Raw genomic sequence first — 18,039 nt, 5'->3', positions numbered from 1 at the left:
TTTGGAATAATTAGTTTGTATATCACTTTGTTTGTACTGACAGGTGTTAATGTTAAATTCCATTTTGATGTTTACATTTGGAATAGTTAGTTTGTATATAACTTTGTTTGTACTGACAGGTGTTAATGTTGAATTCCATTTTGATGTTTACATTTGGAATAGTTAGTTTGTATATCACTTTGTTTGTGCTGACATTTTGATGTTTACATTTGGAATAGTTAGTTTATGTGTCACTTTGTTTGTGCTAACAGGTGTTATTGTTAAATTCCATTTTGATGTTTACATTTGGAATAGTTAGTTTGCATATCACTTTGTTTGTGCTGACATTTTGATGTTTACATTTGGAATAGTTAGTTTATATATCACTTTGTTTGTGTTGACATTTTGATGTTTACATTTGGAATAGCTAGTTTATGTATCACTTTGTTTGTGCTAACAGGTGTTAATGTTGAATTTTATTTTGATGTTTACATTTGGAATAGTTAGTTTGTAAATCACTTTGTACTGAGAGGACGAACGTTATATTTTAATTTATTTTAGTTTTAGGCTTTTATAAAGTAATTTTAACTTGGTTTATTGCTTTGTTCGCTCTATACCTGTTAAATGATCACCTTTGAAACCTGATAATTGAAGACAAGATTTACTATTGTACAGTAATGCGTCATCTTTTGGTCACGGTCTTATTGTCCAGTTATTAGCTTACGGTCATTTCATAAGTGTGACTAAACTGACACAACACAGAATGCAAACATTCTTATTAAGTAGACTTTGATATTTAATGAGCCCTATTTGCATGATTCAGCATCCATGTCGCTGCATTGGTTAGGCTTGGGGATTGCTTCATGTTCTGCAGTTGTAATCACTTAATTGTAATACTTGTATATGTATACCCATCGTCTCAGCCGTAACTATTTAGTCAGGAGACAATACGTCTGTGTAAACATTTCCTCTTTAACACTGGCGATCTAGCACTTGAAATTTTCATGATATTAAGTCAAAATTTGTCCCGGTGCTGTATACATAAAGGTGAATCAGGCAAACGTAACTGTGCTGCATTCCAGACGTGTCCGCACTGGCCGCAGGAGATGAGATATTCGATGTACGTCCAACATGGCCCCTTGTGGCAGGAGATGCAACTGCAGGTGTGTCCATGAGGCATTATACAAGATTATTTCCCGATTAGATAATATTGTATATTAACTACTATAATATAAAGTTTACTAAGCTGAAATTGATAAGGTTTTCAGACTTGGTAGCAAACAAACAAAGAAAAAACCAGTTGTCAAGAAAATCAGCGAGATGGATATATGGAGTACACTCTCTTCACGGGACGAGACCTGGAGCTCAAATCGGAAGTAAAACATGGATTGAAGACGTGTAAGTACTAAACGGAGTTTGAAAAAAACCTTGATGAAACAGTTGGTGAACAGCTCGTGAGTACTGCGGTTATCGCACGCACTGTGGCTCGAGCCGAAACAGTACGGGGTATGATCCGGGATCAGGTAAGGTAAATGGAACGTCCATACTTTTCTCACGTGTGTGGGTGAATCAGAGGTTCATCAGCTTGCTGTGAATAAGCTGGCTTTCACCATTAAGAATCACACAAATTACAAAACAATTACCCTAGAAATACGGTTTCGTTTTCAACTGAACTACTAATTACATCGTCACATGATACGGTCTTTATTAAACTGAAAATATTTCAGTGTTGATTTTTGTAGGAAAAGAAGTTAAAACTGATTATAAATGAAAAACACTTCGCTGTCTCATCTTGATGTAAAAGTAATACATATACTAATTTTTAACGACACATTTAATTTATTTAAACCTAAATCTGAATTAATGTGAAAGTTCTTAACGTATTTGGATGCTAGATTCTTAAAATATAATTCTCTCTCACACACACACGCATATATGTATGATTTTATCTTTTAACAAAATTATGTCTGTATAAAAAATGTAATGAAAACTATAATAGTATACCTCACCTACAATCACCAAGGAAAACTGAGCTTGGTAAACCGTATTAGTGATATTCAATTTTAGTCTTGTCGTAATTCCTGAGAATACTACGTTTGACTGTACAAAAAAATTTACAACTAGAAAAACAGAAAGTGCTACATATTGAATAAATATGAATAAATTTCAAGAATCTAAAGTTAACGAAAAAAGTGTTTACAGATTTCCAATGAAGTACAGCTTTTGTTGTTGATAGAAAGAGGTTTTACTGAGGAAGCAGCTGTCGGTTTACTAGAATGGACAGTACTTGTATCTACAAACTACACGGACTCACATATCGATGAAATTATCGTGGACATTTTAAATTAATTTTCTTATCTAATAATGAATTTTGCTCATTTGCACCATGCGCGGCTCGGTACTTGTAGCGTGATGATCTGAGCACAACAATCTGCGACCCGTTACCGCGAAAAATATATATTTAAAAATATCGCATTCCACAGTTTGGGGTTATGTGTATCTGACAATATTATTATAGCAGTCAGCGATGTATTGTGCTAACAATCAGTGATGTCGAGAAAAACCATTTCTACGTAAAAAATGTTCTCAACCCAAACGAGCCGTTTTTACATATATATTGTGCTAACAGTTATTTGCCCTATGGTCTATTACTTCAAACCCAGGGACAGTTAACGCACTTAGTCCTCGAAGCAAGACACCTTTGCGTGAAATTCAACAAACAATCGGTTAAGACAGTCCTAGTATCTAGGGCATAATCAGGCAAGCATAAAAGGTTTATAAAGTTTCAATAATGCGTTCTAAGTAATATATAAAGATAAAATAAATCTAAGGCCGATATGATATGTTCTAAACTGATAATACCAGTTTTTCTCATACAATAGGTATTTAGACGCATGCTGTCTTAGTACTGGTCTTACTCTAGTGTCTGGTCATTTTGAAAGCATTTCATTGGCCACAGTGTGTTTCCTTTTTTATGAATATGCACCGTATTGGTTATACTGCACATGACATAAACTTCATATTTAAAACGAGTGTAACATGCAATAGCAAGAACCGTATACTCGGAGCTCTTATATAGCGACGAAAACAACTGTAAACAGATATTCAGATTTAAAGTAAAAAAACAACAACAACAAATGATAAAAGTATATATATGTGAACAAAATGTCAACAAGTAACATAAGTTTATGATTATAAAAGAAATGTCATCATTCATCTAAACAATTTTTTAAAGCCGAAATGACCGCTTTTTCTTTTGATATTACAACAATTTTAGGTATTTTAATATTCTCAGACGTATGCTGTAATTACATTTATGTTCTATTAATTGTAAAGCAGTTGTTTGTTATAAGCAATATTTTTCTGTAAAATACGAACAAGAGTCACGATCTCAACAACAGATTCATGAACATCTGACACAGGTTATCTCTAACGAAACTACTTATTAACTTCTCTTGTAACTAAAGTCACTGAAATAAAAATCTAACGAAGCTCTTTATTGACCTCTCTTGTAAGTGAAGTAACTCAAATAAAAATCTAACGAAACTCTTTATTGACTTCTCTTGTAAGTGAAGTCACTCAATTAAAAATCTAACGTAACTCCTCATTGAATTCTCTTGTAAATAAAGTCACTAAAATAATTAATTGTAAAAGCGGGCTTGTGGGCTTCTTTTTCTATTGTATGTTCTGCAACTAAGTTATAGTTATATGATCTAGACAGAACCATATTTCAAAACGAGTCTTTTTGGACCATCCCAATTTTTACGATTATTTAGACAGGATTTTGGTAAAGTAGCTTAAAATGTCTTCGGAACTTAAACTGTTTGAATTTAATAATCACTTTCTTAAGTTAATCATGAAGTAAATAATAAAAAGTCACTCGATTCTAAAGGCTTCTTTCTTTTTTTCTTATAGGGTCTGTTTTTGATATATTTGTAACCTTGTAACATGAATACTCAGAAATCTGTAAATATTATAAGCAAATGAGACATTCTTTCTATCAGTATTTGTTTATGAACTGCAAGATTTGGCCATTTTTTGCAGAACAGAAATAAATGTAACTTGCGCGAGAAATGTTGATAATAAATAAACTTTAGAAAATGCGCGAAACATCGTTTAGAAGAAACTAAATAGATAAATAAAATTTAATATTTCGTAATATGTCACTATTAGAACACAAAAGCCATTAAACAACCAACTTCTTTGCATTTTTGTTAAACACGACAAAGTTATTGAGTTTTATTTTCTTATGGCGTCTATTCTGTCATATTTAATCTATGTAATATTTCATTAATCTTTCTATGTATCACTATCCACCATACTTACTCTTCCAAATTACTGTAATGAATCTGTAGCGCTTGTAGTCCACTTAATTTCCCGATGCAACAACATTTTGCCCCCCAGTGGCACAGTGGTATGTCTGCGGACTTACACACTAAAAACCGGGTTTCGATACCCGTGGTGGGCAGAGCACAGATAGCCCATTGTATAGCTTTGTGTTTAATTCTAAACAAACAAACAAATCACTTAATTTCGCATTACAAAAACTACATGTATTAAATTAATGACTTTTATGCTACCTTCATGTATAAGAAGTTAGTCCTAGCTTGGCCAAGTGTAGTGTAACATTTTTAGCTTTTTATGTATCACAGGCGGAATATAACTTATATACGGTGGTGGATAACAACTCTCGAATGTATCAATTAAACGGATTCTAAACCATTTTGTAATTTAAGATATATTGAGAACCCACATTTTTTGTTCAATAAATTATAAGTAAGCATGATTTCCTTTTGCATTATTGATTTGTTTATTAGTTATTTGTGTTATTTTTGTGCACGCTAGCGATACGTTTCTTCTCGAAGTAACACAATACGCTATCTAAGGTGTGTCCGCCTCGGAAAATCAAATCCCGGGTTTTATCGTTAATAGTCCGTAAACTTATTGCCAAACCATCGGACAGAGTTGTGTTATTTATTCGTTACGGGTTATTACTACCAGATGATTGAACTGTATTTTATACCTCAGAAAACCATTAAGATATATGTGAAACCTACAATAAAACGTATTTAGCTCTGTGAACTTGTTCAACGCTTTCAAAAGTTTCATTTAGAGGAGCAAACAACGATTGAAAACATGAATGTTAGGCATATAGAAGTGTGTAAAGTTACTTAGGTGTTTATTTTATTAATACAATAAACCACGAATTATTATAGTTCTCTTGTATTTAAAAACAATCAAAACTAATTTCATCAGAAGCACAATGTTTTTGTTGTCTTTACGAAACTTTTATTGCTGAAACTCATGTGTCAAAGACAACATTCGTTTATTGTACACAGGCCAATCTCCGCCATGTGGTTTAAGCACTCGACTCGTAATCCGAGGGTTGCGGGTTCGAATCCCTGTCACACCAAACATGCTCGCCATGAGAGCGTTATAATATGACGGTCAGTCTCACTATTCGTTGGTAAAAGAATAGCCCAAGAGATGGCGGTGGGTAGTTATGACTAGTTGCCTTCTCTCTAGTCTTACGCTGCTAAATTAGAAACGGTTTTGCGTGAAATTCAAACGAACATTTATTACACAAAACTGTATTATCAGTTATTTACACCTGTATGCTATATCATGCATAAACAACATTTAGGACTTCTCTTTGCTTAGTACATATCAACGTGACTAGCTGTTCAATAAATACCATAATATTTACAACAATTTTACTGTGTTTATATGTCATACAGTTCAACAACAAAATATCCTTATTAAATACGCTGCAGTGAAAACAGAATGTTTTTTAAGTTTTTAAGATGACAACTTACTCCCAATTAATAAATTTTCTTTTTTTTTCTGTTGCTTTAATTAATTTGTTCGTGTGCACAAAGAAAAGCAACATGTTTTCGATAACTATTGTGATTGAAAAACCATGTCATGATGTTTACACCATGTATGTATATTTTTAAAACCTTCATGTTATGTTGTATTTTAGATTTTTGTGTAGATCAATTAGGTAGATTACCAGTCGCAAAAATATTTATTTTTATTTTACTTTTGAGCTCCCCTGTATATATGTATTTATTTATTTATAATGTTGCTGTGACATGGTTAGATGAGGCTTCTGTATTTTATTATTATTGTTCCCAAAATATGCATTTGAAGAAGTCTACAACTTGCGCATCCTATCGTCGAAAAGGCTCAACTCGAAAAATTAAAATATATATTTAAGCGAAGAAACGTTTATGTTTTTAGTAAATTTCAAATTACATTAACTGTGAACAAAAGTAGATATATTAACGCTAGACAGAAAGAAATAAAGCATGAATTGTAGTGAAACCGTAGGTTTTGTATTTTAAAATTTTATTTCTAGGCGACTAATGTTATGATATTTATTTATTATTTATAGCATGTACAAAGAATTACTCCAAATATAATCTACATGATGAAAAAACGCCTCTTATGGGAAGCAAAAGATTGATTTCAAATATTACTTCTTTGTACCTAAGGTTTGACATTTATAATAGATTTAAGTTGAGTTGTTAAAAGATGAAGAAAAAAACATCAAAAACTTCTACGTTCTACTGACTGAGGTTCAGACATATTTGTACTTAATAAAACCAAACAAATTAATAACTTACGATCAAAGTAGGCTAACTGTGTGGACAAAAACTAAAAAAATAACTTCGTTGATAACATAGCTATTTTTATATACTGGTATAAATAAGAATAAGCAATGTCATTAAACACAAGTTATAATGACTAGAATACTTTGATTCATCAGTTATTTATCACGGCTATTATCGAGGTATTTGACCTTTCATTAGAAATAGTATCTTATATTTACGTCTTGTTTACAGAAACTTATTTCAGCGTATTTTTTAACGACTTTTCAGGTCACTATTACATTACGTTTCTGCATACATTGCATTGTTTAGAAAATGTGATACGAGGTATTTTTTTATGATTCTCAATATTCTAGTATAGCACTATTCTTTGCTAATATCTGGAACCCATGTAAGAAAATAACTTAGTAGACTAAACATCAACGTCAACGTTGTTTGTAATAAAACAGGTTTCTGTAGCTCAAAAGTAAGTTTTGTCATTAATAAACCAAATGTTTAGTTGTTATATCCGAATTAAGAATAACTTTTTACTTCGTAACTATCACATATTCAAAATGATAATTGTCATTTAAAGTTTTCGAAATAAAATAATATTCTCTTTAGCTAGCTTTAAGCAGTATCTGGAAGTTATTCTGTTCTCATTTACTAACATAAGCAATTTTGATATATCATAAAATGTCCCGTAAATATCAAGTTTCTGGCATAAGGCAGAAATGAAAGTTTACAACAGACACAGATAAATAAATGAAAAAAAAAAGTTTATTTCTCTGCTTCATCCACTTGATATACTGAAGACATTTTGGTAACTTCGTGTGAGATAAATAAGAAACAGATTACAAAGAAAATGATTACTGTATATATGTTTGCTTGTTTTCTGCTGCTGAGGTATGAATATGTATTTAACATTTATTTTTCTTCTTATAATTACAAGCTGTAAGATTACACTTCATACCAAGTATAAAACATGGAATGCCTTTCAAAAAGCACGTGAAAACAACGCATTATTCCTTTCTAGTTTGGTAAATAATTTCCATTATATTTAATTATTGTTCTTAATATTTAAATTAAAGAAAGGAAAGTGACATATTTTAAAATACCATTAAACAATAAATCGCTTATCATTTTATACATGACACAAGTTAGTTCTGTAATAACTGTGGTACGTACGAAGACTCAGACGCTCTATGAAATGTTAAATATCGATTACGTTATTTGTAATAATATCTGATCACATCGACATTCCAGACATTTGTACTTTTGTTTATTTCTTTACTTATATCGACAGAGATAAGTTTCTTTGTTGTTAAGCGCAGGCTTCAAAATATTTTGTGTTCTTGCCGCTACGAATATAAAAATGAGCGTGTGTTTTTCTTATAGCAACGCCACATCGGGCTATCTGCTGAGCTTACCGAGGAGAATCGAACCCTTGATTTTGGCGTTGTAAATCCATAGACATACCGCTGTACAATCGGGAGGCTGTTGGGGGGGAATGTCCATTAATTTAAAATCCACAGCATGAAGTGACAGAGTAAAGTGTTTGTACAAATAAGACATCTTATAACGCCCCCACGACTGAAAAGACGAGTATATTTGGTACAACGGGGATTCGAACCCGTGACTCTCAGATTACTGGTAGAACGCCTTAACCCAGCTGGCCATGCCGGGGCCGATAAAAATGAAATTTCAGTTATCAGTTCTGAAACGTACCGTTGAATCACTAGGAAGGTACAGAAAGATGAATCGTGATGCTGGATTTTGTTTGTTTTAGAACAAAGCCACATTGGGCTATCTGCTGTGTTCACTTAAGGAAATCGAACCCCGGATCGTAGTATTATAAGTGCGAAAACTTACTTTTATTCAACCAGGAGATATGGTTTTGTTTAAAGTATGACTGTAATATAAGACTACCAATAAAAAAAACAACACTTGAATATTACAAAGGGTGAAATAAAACAATCTACTCTTCATATATTTATAATACACTTTCTGAGCCAATCTTCCTGGTTTTGTACAAACTTATACTAATATACATTAACTTCAAAACGGTTCTTATTTTGTATAACACTTCATGGGTTTGATAGAAATACTTCAAAGTATCCTTTCAAAGCCATGAAGTGAGCCCTCTTTGTCTCCTAAATATTGTTGAAATATAATATACTGTTAACTATTTTTTACGTATTTCACATGCTTATTATATCGTTCTAGCTCTTTAGTTACACTAACAACCCATTTTATGGTTTAAATAACAGTATCATATTAGTAGGTAAAACATTTTACGTTGCAGTAATATTTCCTTCAAAGGAAACATATAAAGATATAAACGTTTTCCTCTTGGTTTTGTGTTCACTGAAGAGGAACGCCATTGCTTCTTGGCTACAAGTTTACTGGTCACATACAAGCACCTATTGCTCAACAACTGAATCTTTCTCTTCCTTAATCCAACTGTGATCTATACGTTTCAGTGTTGATTTTTTATAGAATGCTACTGTGCAAAAACAAAACCAATTACTACAAAATCAGTGACAGGCTAGCGTTCATTGTAAAATCAAAATAATGAATAATTTTAATGTTGATCTCCTATATATATACACACATATATGTATGTTTTGTCTACAAAACAAACAATGTAAAAGCAATGAACCTCGTGAATAATGCACTTATAATTCTGTCGTTATTCGCCTATTGTAAACAAAGTAACAAAGTCCTAGGATGATTAAACTCCGTTCTTCAACTTTAATTTATCATATTACTTTCATTTCAAAAACTATTCAAAGAGGAAACAAACTATGAGTATCGTGTAGAAATATTGTTTTCCAGATAAAATATTTTTTGTTTTTATTTCCATTACAAAATGTAGTTGTATATTACGGTATAGACTGGAAGTTGAAAACACGTACTTATATGAAAGTTCCTGTTCAAATATTTTTCTCATCAAACCACAGTGAAGAATAAATGGCATATATATCTGATATATTCCTTGATTTGCTACTAAATAAATAACCAAATTCAATAACAATGGATAATTAATCATTAATCATAACATTTTATACAAACACCTAGAATATTTGAGGTTATAAATGGTGAGTAAAGGTCTCTGGATCTACAAATAAAAACTCGTAATTATGGACTAAATCTAACGGATCTCAGTAGAATTAGCTATGCTGTAAGTTAAAAACAAACCGGAAGGCTCAAATTTTTATGGTATAAAAATGCAGCAACCTGATATTTAAAGTTAGAAGTGTAACATTTTATTCACAAGAGGGGGTGACAGCCTCCGCTGCTAATATTTGTCACATAATAATGGCAACTTGGTTTTTCGCTATTGTACTCTACAGAAGAAATAACAAATTCGGGTTTGTTTATACAACTTTGTTCGGATTTCTTATTGCTTATAAATAAAAGTTATTGCAATAGAAATTCTTATTCGTATTATGTGTAATTTTAACAGGAACTAAATACTATTCGTATATATATATATATATCATATGGTACAATATTTTCGTAGCGTTAACTTTCCAAAGAATATGACAGTCAAGTTTAACTAGTGCATTCTCACACAACAATAATAGGTATAATTTTATGTAATAATGGGAGGCAGAGGTTCTAATTAAGAGTTGCTATTTATTGTGTTATATTGATCAATAGAACATGTTATCATTATATTTAATAAAATAATTAGAAATGATAAAAAAGTAAAATAAAACGTGACATTTCTTGTTATCAAGCGTTTAGTTACTCACACAGAGAGTACCAAAGTAACCTAGGCTATTAATGTTACAAGAGTTGCGTGTGCCTACTAAATATTAAAACAAAAATGCACAAAATGATAATTCATCATTTTATAAATGAGTGGTTTTAGCTTGTTAATTAACTTTCTTTCTTTAGTTTTAAAATTGCTTGGATGAATGTATTTACACAAAAACGGAAACATATGAGTTGAATTGGATATATCCTGAATCATGAAACGTTCATAAACATTAAAGAACAGCGATCATGATCATGAACGTTAATGGTATAAAATTACCGTTGATTTTCTCAGTATGAAACGTAAGGCAATGAAAAAGGGCAGTTTGATGAACATCTTTACTTTTGGACGTTTGTGTTTATGATTATACGAGAAAAAGAATCTAATTTCTTTCATAGCGAAACAAACTTACTTTTAATCAGTACTTTATGATCTGATCAGAGTATTTCCATATTATTATTCATATGGTGTTCTGGCTCATATCGTATATTCAAAATAAGATATTTTACTCATTTTTTTTCTCCCGTTTCTTAGCCGTTAAACAAATACTGTGAATTGCATGAGCATCAGTTGTCGCTGTTATTAGGAAAACTGAACATTTATCATGATTTGAACGAGGTATTATTGTTGAAGCAAGTACGTAGCTTGCAAGAACGATGAAGCAAATCCAATATCATTACGTTTGCTTTTTAAATTACATAGATATCAGACCAAAAACTTCGTCTAATAAAGGAAATTTGGTTGGGAAGGATAGGAAAGTAAGGAGATAGAATGAAATATCTAAGACTATTCGGGATAACAAACGTTTAACTGTACTTGAGTTGACAAATAACTCTAATAATAATGCTCCTGGAATATCCACTTCTACCAAAATAGTAGGTTGTGAGCTACGTGAAAATTAATTTTGATAATTCTTTTCCTTATAAAAACAGCCTATTCCTGCAAACAATCAAAAGAAACGTCTTCATTGGTGTCCAGATTATTGGGATTAAATTTTGGGCAATATAAATGTGTAATATAGCCAGACTAATAACAATCCACAATGTTCTGCAGTGATGGTAGGTTTAGACTGTCGTGACATCTCCCAATACGCAGAATCTTGCATATTCTCCACTGTACAAGCTTCTAGGACAGTGTAATGTTGTATGGGCTCACTTAAATGACATGGGCTAAACTCCTGGTTTCTATGAATAGCTATCTCTACTCGTATGTATTTCAATATACAAGTTGACAAGTGCATCTATGAGCTCTCTCTATTGATCCAAATGGTGATGTTGCTTCCAGTGAGTTAAAGACGCCAGTTATAGAACTAAAATCATTCGTGGCTGGTTCTAACTTGTATTCCGTCCTGCACACTGCATAGTCTCTTGATATTCTATCAAGAATTTATCAGGAAATATAGTACATTACAGTTAGCTCTATCCGGATTAGAGAAGGTATTGATTAATAAGCGGTTAAGAATCGAAGCAAATACCTTCCAAACACTAGTGGAGTCAATGTCATGTCATGTTGGGCAGTAAAAAGACCCACAATGGCCTAATACCTCATTATGTGGTGTTTCTAATATTAATGTAAGCGAGCTATGATATTAAAAACTGTTTACTATTTTTACATTAATTAAAGAAAATGGCTGCTGTTGTTCTTCACTGTTTTTTTTAAGTACCGTCTTCCTTTTTTATAATAGAACATAATATGTGAAATCACTACCATGAATACAGTAAGCTATTCGAATGAATATTATTAACTCTACACTTAAGAAACTTTGGTATTATAAAACATTACAATTAGGATAATTTAATATGATAATGTTTACTCACGAAAGAGAGAGTAAGTTTATCATAAATCTTACACTAGAAATAGCTTGACATAATAAACACTGCAACTGAGACAGCTTAATATTGTTTCAAACAGCTTTTTTCTAATGTCTGTTCTAAAAGTGCTGAGGGAAAAACGTTTCTCATTTTTCATTTCTGCCTTGTCGGTGAAGATGAAACAGAATACATTACGTTATTTTTGTTTGAATTAAAATTGGTTTGGCCTTCACCTGAAGATGTCTAAAACGAAAGGGAAATTAGCATAATGATAACTGTAAATTTCCTACCCAGGGGTTTCCGTGATTCTTAGCAGAATTCTTTATTTATTTCTAAGGCTGAAGAGCTATGAGTTAACGGATAGTTTTTCTCTCGAGAGCTACGTAAAGGAGGAGCACATCCCATTCATTTTCCATCTCGGTTGCATTGGTTATTAACCATAATTATGGTGTAGTCTGAGAACTGGTCCCAGCCCCACTTGGCGCTTATCTAAGACTGAGGCGTAGCCACGCTTTCAGTTAAGTCTAATCCCTCGACTAAATGGCCCCAGCCCCCTGCCAGCAAAAAGTAATAAGTGTTTTTCAAGCTGGTTATTTTAAAAAAGTATTCCGCACAAATAAAAGTTTTTAAAAATATAGTTTTCTGGTATTTAAGCAATAGTTTAAAATATTCGTCTTTAAACTTGTTCAAATACTAAGGATGATATGTAACACAAAATGTAAAAGGATCATAATGTATAATGATGTTTATTATGCCTTGAATATGCATCTGGGTTCTTCTGTAAGCTTTACTGAATGTGTTTTAAGTACGTCTTATTTCCAATTTGTTGATTCTAAGTTTCTGTAACACTTATTTTAAGTCTATTCCAAATTATCTTGGTACTAGATATGAAGCTATTTATTGTATGTAGGTGCCTTTGATCAGATTATTTGGTTTTGCCATGGCGTCTGTTTTGATTGATCCATCATAAGCTATTTTGCTGCTTATTCTATTTCAATGAATCTTTCAAAATCAGTTCAATATTAGCTCTCCTGTTGCATCTTCTAACTTTACTTCAACATTCCTCCTTTAGCAAAAATGTAATTGTACGTTTTATTAGAACCAATAATTAATCAACTATAAGCTCATTTGGCTTCTGCAATAAGTCAATTATATGTATTTCCTGATGCCTGTATAAATTTCTAACTAGCTTCTTAGTGGCTGGGATCAGTTTATAATAATTTTTTTTGACGTTATAAAGATCCATAAAGGTGATTTATTTGGTGCTAATCTTTAGTCTATGGTAAATTCAATTACAGCATATGATCATTCCATAATTTCATTGGTACCAGTGATCAATCTAGAATAATTTATTCTTATGTCTGTGATCTGTTTCATGTAAGTTTTGTGTGTGTATATGGTTGTACTAGGTTCATTATGAATGCTTTTCGGTGTTAATGGTAATTTTATATTTAAATATATTGGTGTTCATAAGTGGTGCTCGAGATCAGTATATGCTAAGTGTGTTTGTTTAATGACTGTATTATAGTTTTATTTTAATGAAGTCTCAGTTCAGTAATACGAATTGAATATAAGATAAATTATTCTCAATTCAAAACGATATCTCTTTGGAGACTGATTCTGAAATGTATTGATTTATCTACAATCATGCACATTGGGTTTAGTTAAGAGTTTCATTTGTTCTTAATACGTCTGTCTGTGTGTGTGACGAGGAATTTTAGTGAACTAATGATTACTGCTGTTGTTGTATATGGAAATGGAATCCAATTTTCAAAGCGTTTCTGTTATAGATTACAGGCTATTCTAAATCGATAGCTATATAAAAATTATGACTTATCTTTTTCTCATACATATATATGAACCTGGTTACCATAAGATTACGAATGAAAAAGAATTGCTAAAATATTTCTGTTGCAAATATAATTAGATTAATGAGACTGGAAATTGTCGTTCAAAGTACCGTCTTTAATACCACTTCAAATGGCTACTTCTTGTGTTACATTGTTGATCAAGACAATAATTAGTATAATACATAATTACATGGACGAGTTTTATTCTTTATTTTATATATAAACTAATATTGTTTAATGAACTTCAGTTATCTATTTACACTAGTTTATTGTATGTTGTATAGCGTATCGTAAAAACTGTTGCTCAAATTGAAATAAGCTCAATAATAGTGTAAATCGGCAATAATGAAGAGCCGGCAACATTGTTAAAAGTGAGTACAACAGAACTAAAGAAGTAAAAGATCTAAGGGATTTGTATTGTCGAATTGGTTTGTATTATAAATATTTTATCACTTGATGGATAGATTAAACTAAATTCTAGATGGCTTTTCTATAAATATGTATACATATATATATTTATGCATCTATGAGTGTATGTGTGTTTGTATCAGTAATAAAGCTATACTGCACTTCTGTCGTGGATCGTTTTAATTATATATTATTATAGTTAAGGTTGAACTGAAATGTTCAGAGCGATAAGTTGCAAACATAACTTATAATTTTACCACCATGTACACACGCACAACCAGAAAAACAGGAGTGGATATGTGATACCATGGTAGTTGTAAGTGAATGCATCTCAAATTTCTTGTCATAAATTCTGTTTATGATTTTAAAATTTCAAACATTTACATGCTCGTTAAATATTATTATTTTCAAGTACAAGTATTTCCGTTTGATTGCAGTTTTAGTCTCAGATAATCAGTATTTTAAGATATTTTTACCATGATATAGATATGCATTCTGAGGATGATAAGTTTAATTATAATGAAGAAAATAAGTTTAGAAGAAGAAAAATTGCACTGTTTATAAGAAAAAAGAAAAATGTTTGTTGAAACATCTTATAAGCTAGGTTTTACCATACTTTTATAGTAAATAAATGAGAAGCTATTGGACGATGCTATTATATAGCACAAAAACAAAATTTTAATGCGCTTCAGTATTCTTATACATTTTGAATATCAAGACATCGACTATGTAACATGGAAAAGATCAACTATTTAGTTTTACATAAAAATGGCATTAATTTCACTATGAGTGTGTGTGTTTTCTTATAGCAAAGCCACAGCGGGCTATCTGCTTGAGCCCACCGAGGGGAATCGAACCCCTCATTGTAGCGTTGTAAATCTGTAGACGTGCCGTTGTACTAGCGGGGAACAATTTCAGTGTGAGGAAATACACTGACGAAGATACTTATAATTAATGTGAGTTTGAGCGTTACTTTCAGTCAACATAATATTTCATAATTCTATTAAAAGAGGTCCGGCGTGGCCAAGCGTGTTAAGGCGTGCGACTCGTAATCTGAGGGTCGCGGGTTCACATCCCCGTCGCGCCAAACATGCTCGCCCTTTCAGCCGTGGGGGCGTTATAATGTGATGGTTAGTATAATGTATACTATTCTAAGTCAACGATACTTAATTCTGTGAATATATACGTAACACTAGATCAAGAATAATGTTAAGAAATATGCGTACTTCTACAGGAAATAACAAGTAATGTTAAGAAGTGTATGTAATTCTACAGGAAATAACAAGTAATGTTAAGAAATATATGTAATTTTACAGAAAATAACAAGTAATGTTAAGAAATATACGTAATTCTACAGGAGATAATGAACAGTGTCAGGAAATATACGTAAATGCAAGTTAATAACACTTACTTCTTGGAAATGTACATAATTATGGATCAAGAAAACTAATCTAATGGACTAGATGAAGACGTGTACTGGAAGCAAGATATGACACCAGATGCTCAAGCACTTTCTAACAGTGTTCTTTCGTTTACCAACTAAACAGGAGGAATTCGAAAATGGCATATCTCATGCTAGGGTCAAGCTTGAAATTGCTAGATTAATCCCATTTTCAATTTAATAGTTTTTTTTACTGGTGACGCTCGAGTTAAACGTAGTTTGAAATTTATCATATCTTTTTATTCTCAACTGCTTCATTACAACTACTGGTAACTAAACCGTACACAATACGATGATTCAAATGATACATATCTACCTGAGAAACTGAAATCACCTTCTGGACCAAGTGTTTCCTCTGAACAAACGAATAAAAATCGCAAACAAGATGTTTATGTAATTTTCTAAATTAACGTTCTAAAGATTTTCCTTCCTATAAAGACAGAACAGTTCACTGAGTAACTAATATTTATGGAAAATCTTTAAAGCACCGAGTTAGTTTCCTTGTTGTTTACACTGTATTAACTGAATAAAATTAAACTTCAAGTCTTACAGAAATGTTCTGAGTTATATTACATTTAACAGGTTTAAGATGATTCTCAAATATACAATTCCGACGCCAGTCGTTATAAAAAATGCACTATAAGGAAAACATTGTAGAATTTAATCCATGTTATATATACTTGTGTAATTTTGTAATTATATATACAAATAATTAGAGAATTAGCTAATGGGAGGTAATCAGTTCTGCCTGAAGTAGAAAATACCTACTTTTTCTTAAGTATGATTTGCTACTTTTGTGATCTTTTAGGTCAATAGTTCTCAAACGTTTAAGGCCGGTGTACCAAATTTTGTTTAATTTCATAGAATGACAAATCCAGGACTTATTAAAAAGATCAGTAACAATAATTTTAACACTTACCCATTAATACGAAGGATGGAATTGTTTCTTTTTCTGGCGAGATAGAAGAATATGTAGTATTGTTTTTTTGTCAGTTTTAATAGAAGAAAATACTAGCGAGTCTATGAGAGTGGAAGGTGAGTCTGTAAGTGAGGAGAGTATTATGTATGTGTACACACATAGGGCTTATTAAATTTTCATGTTTTTTATGTTAATTGTGTCGTGTACCACCGACATTAGCTCCACGGACCACAGTTTGAGAATCGCTGCTTTATATTATCCCAAATTTTATTTATGGAGCTTCACCATTATACTATACTATAGAAATTGAATTTTGAGTGAACTTGTTATCTCATAAGTTTGCATTTTAATATCCGACTAATAATAAGAGTGCGGGCCCAATAACATTAATGACGAGGCGGCATGCTTTACATGATTCTCATAGCATCAAATCCACGCGGACAATATCCACGAAAAATACGACGTTATGTTATTTTCTTTTAACTAGGACAAAGAAAGTAATGTGAAAGCACACGTCTCGAACAATCTGCTTATGTTAACTATCAGAACATATACAATTATTTCATTGTTAATTTGTTTTTGTAACAAGACGGAAGATGTTTTGTCAAATTCTTTACTGAATTTCAACATACGAAATGAGAAATACTTTTTTTTTTTTTTTGAATTCACAAAATGCATTAGTAATATGTTTGAGTTTAAGGTGTTAAAAAATAATACTTTCGCTATACAAGAACTGACAGTAATTCCTTACAGTGTTTATTCCATTCAGAATCTAAGTTGGATGATTTAAGGATATTTTTAATCAGGTGCTTATTAAAAAAATAATAATAATTAAGTGATAGAGTTAAAATTTTGTGATGTATTGACAGTTTTTGAGCATCTTAATGCTTCTGTTAAAAAACACAGCAGCAAAAACAATGTCCATTAAATAAATAGAATCCATTATTTTATTGCCTGACAATTTTTTATAATTTTATAAACGGGGAGAAGGTATAATAGAGTGATTATAATTACTAGTTAGATACACAGATGAACGGATATTTTTTATGGATCACTAAATAACGTATACAGGTTCATCTGTAACCTATGAGTGATAACACTACGTAACAAAATTTTTACTTTTTCTTGTTCCTGAGCAGAAAGTGTTATTTTCCAATTGCTTATGCCTAAAGTAAATGGAAAAGATTTAGTTTTCTCTTCAAAATTTGCTTTTGTGACTTGGGAACGTATAACGAAAACATGATGGGAGACTATATTTGGGAGCTGATACGT

General features: G+C 31.6%; 1 long non-coding RNA gene across 2 annotated transcripts in view; it reads left to right on the top strand.

Annotated features, from left to right (window-relative positions):
• The first annotated feature begins 893 nt into the window (after window positions 1-893).
• The window catches only part of LOC143247743 (uncharacterized), a 70,295-nt gene continuing 53,149 nt past the window's right edge, over window positions 894-18,039 (top strand). Inside the window, exon 1 of one of the 2 annotated variants that reach the window (XR_013026694.1) lies at window positions 894-1,377. This is a non-coding gene — a long non-coding RNA (uncharacterized LOC143247743). Of the gene's footprint in view, window positions 1,503-18,039 lie in introns of both variants that reach the window. The other variant, XR_013026693.1, reaches the window with a different exon arrangement.

This window comes from Tachypleus tridentatus, chromosome 1 (genome assembly GCF_004210375.1).
Source record: "Tachypleus tridentatus isolate NWPU-2018 chromosome 1, ASM421037v1, whole genome shotgun sequence".
NCBI lineage: Eukaryota > Metazoa > Arthropoda > Merostomata > Xiphosura > Limulidae > Tachypleus > Tachypleus tridentatus.
This window is presented reverse-complemented; position numbering and strand designations above follow the sequence as displayed.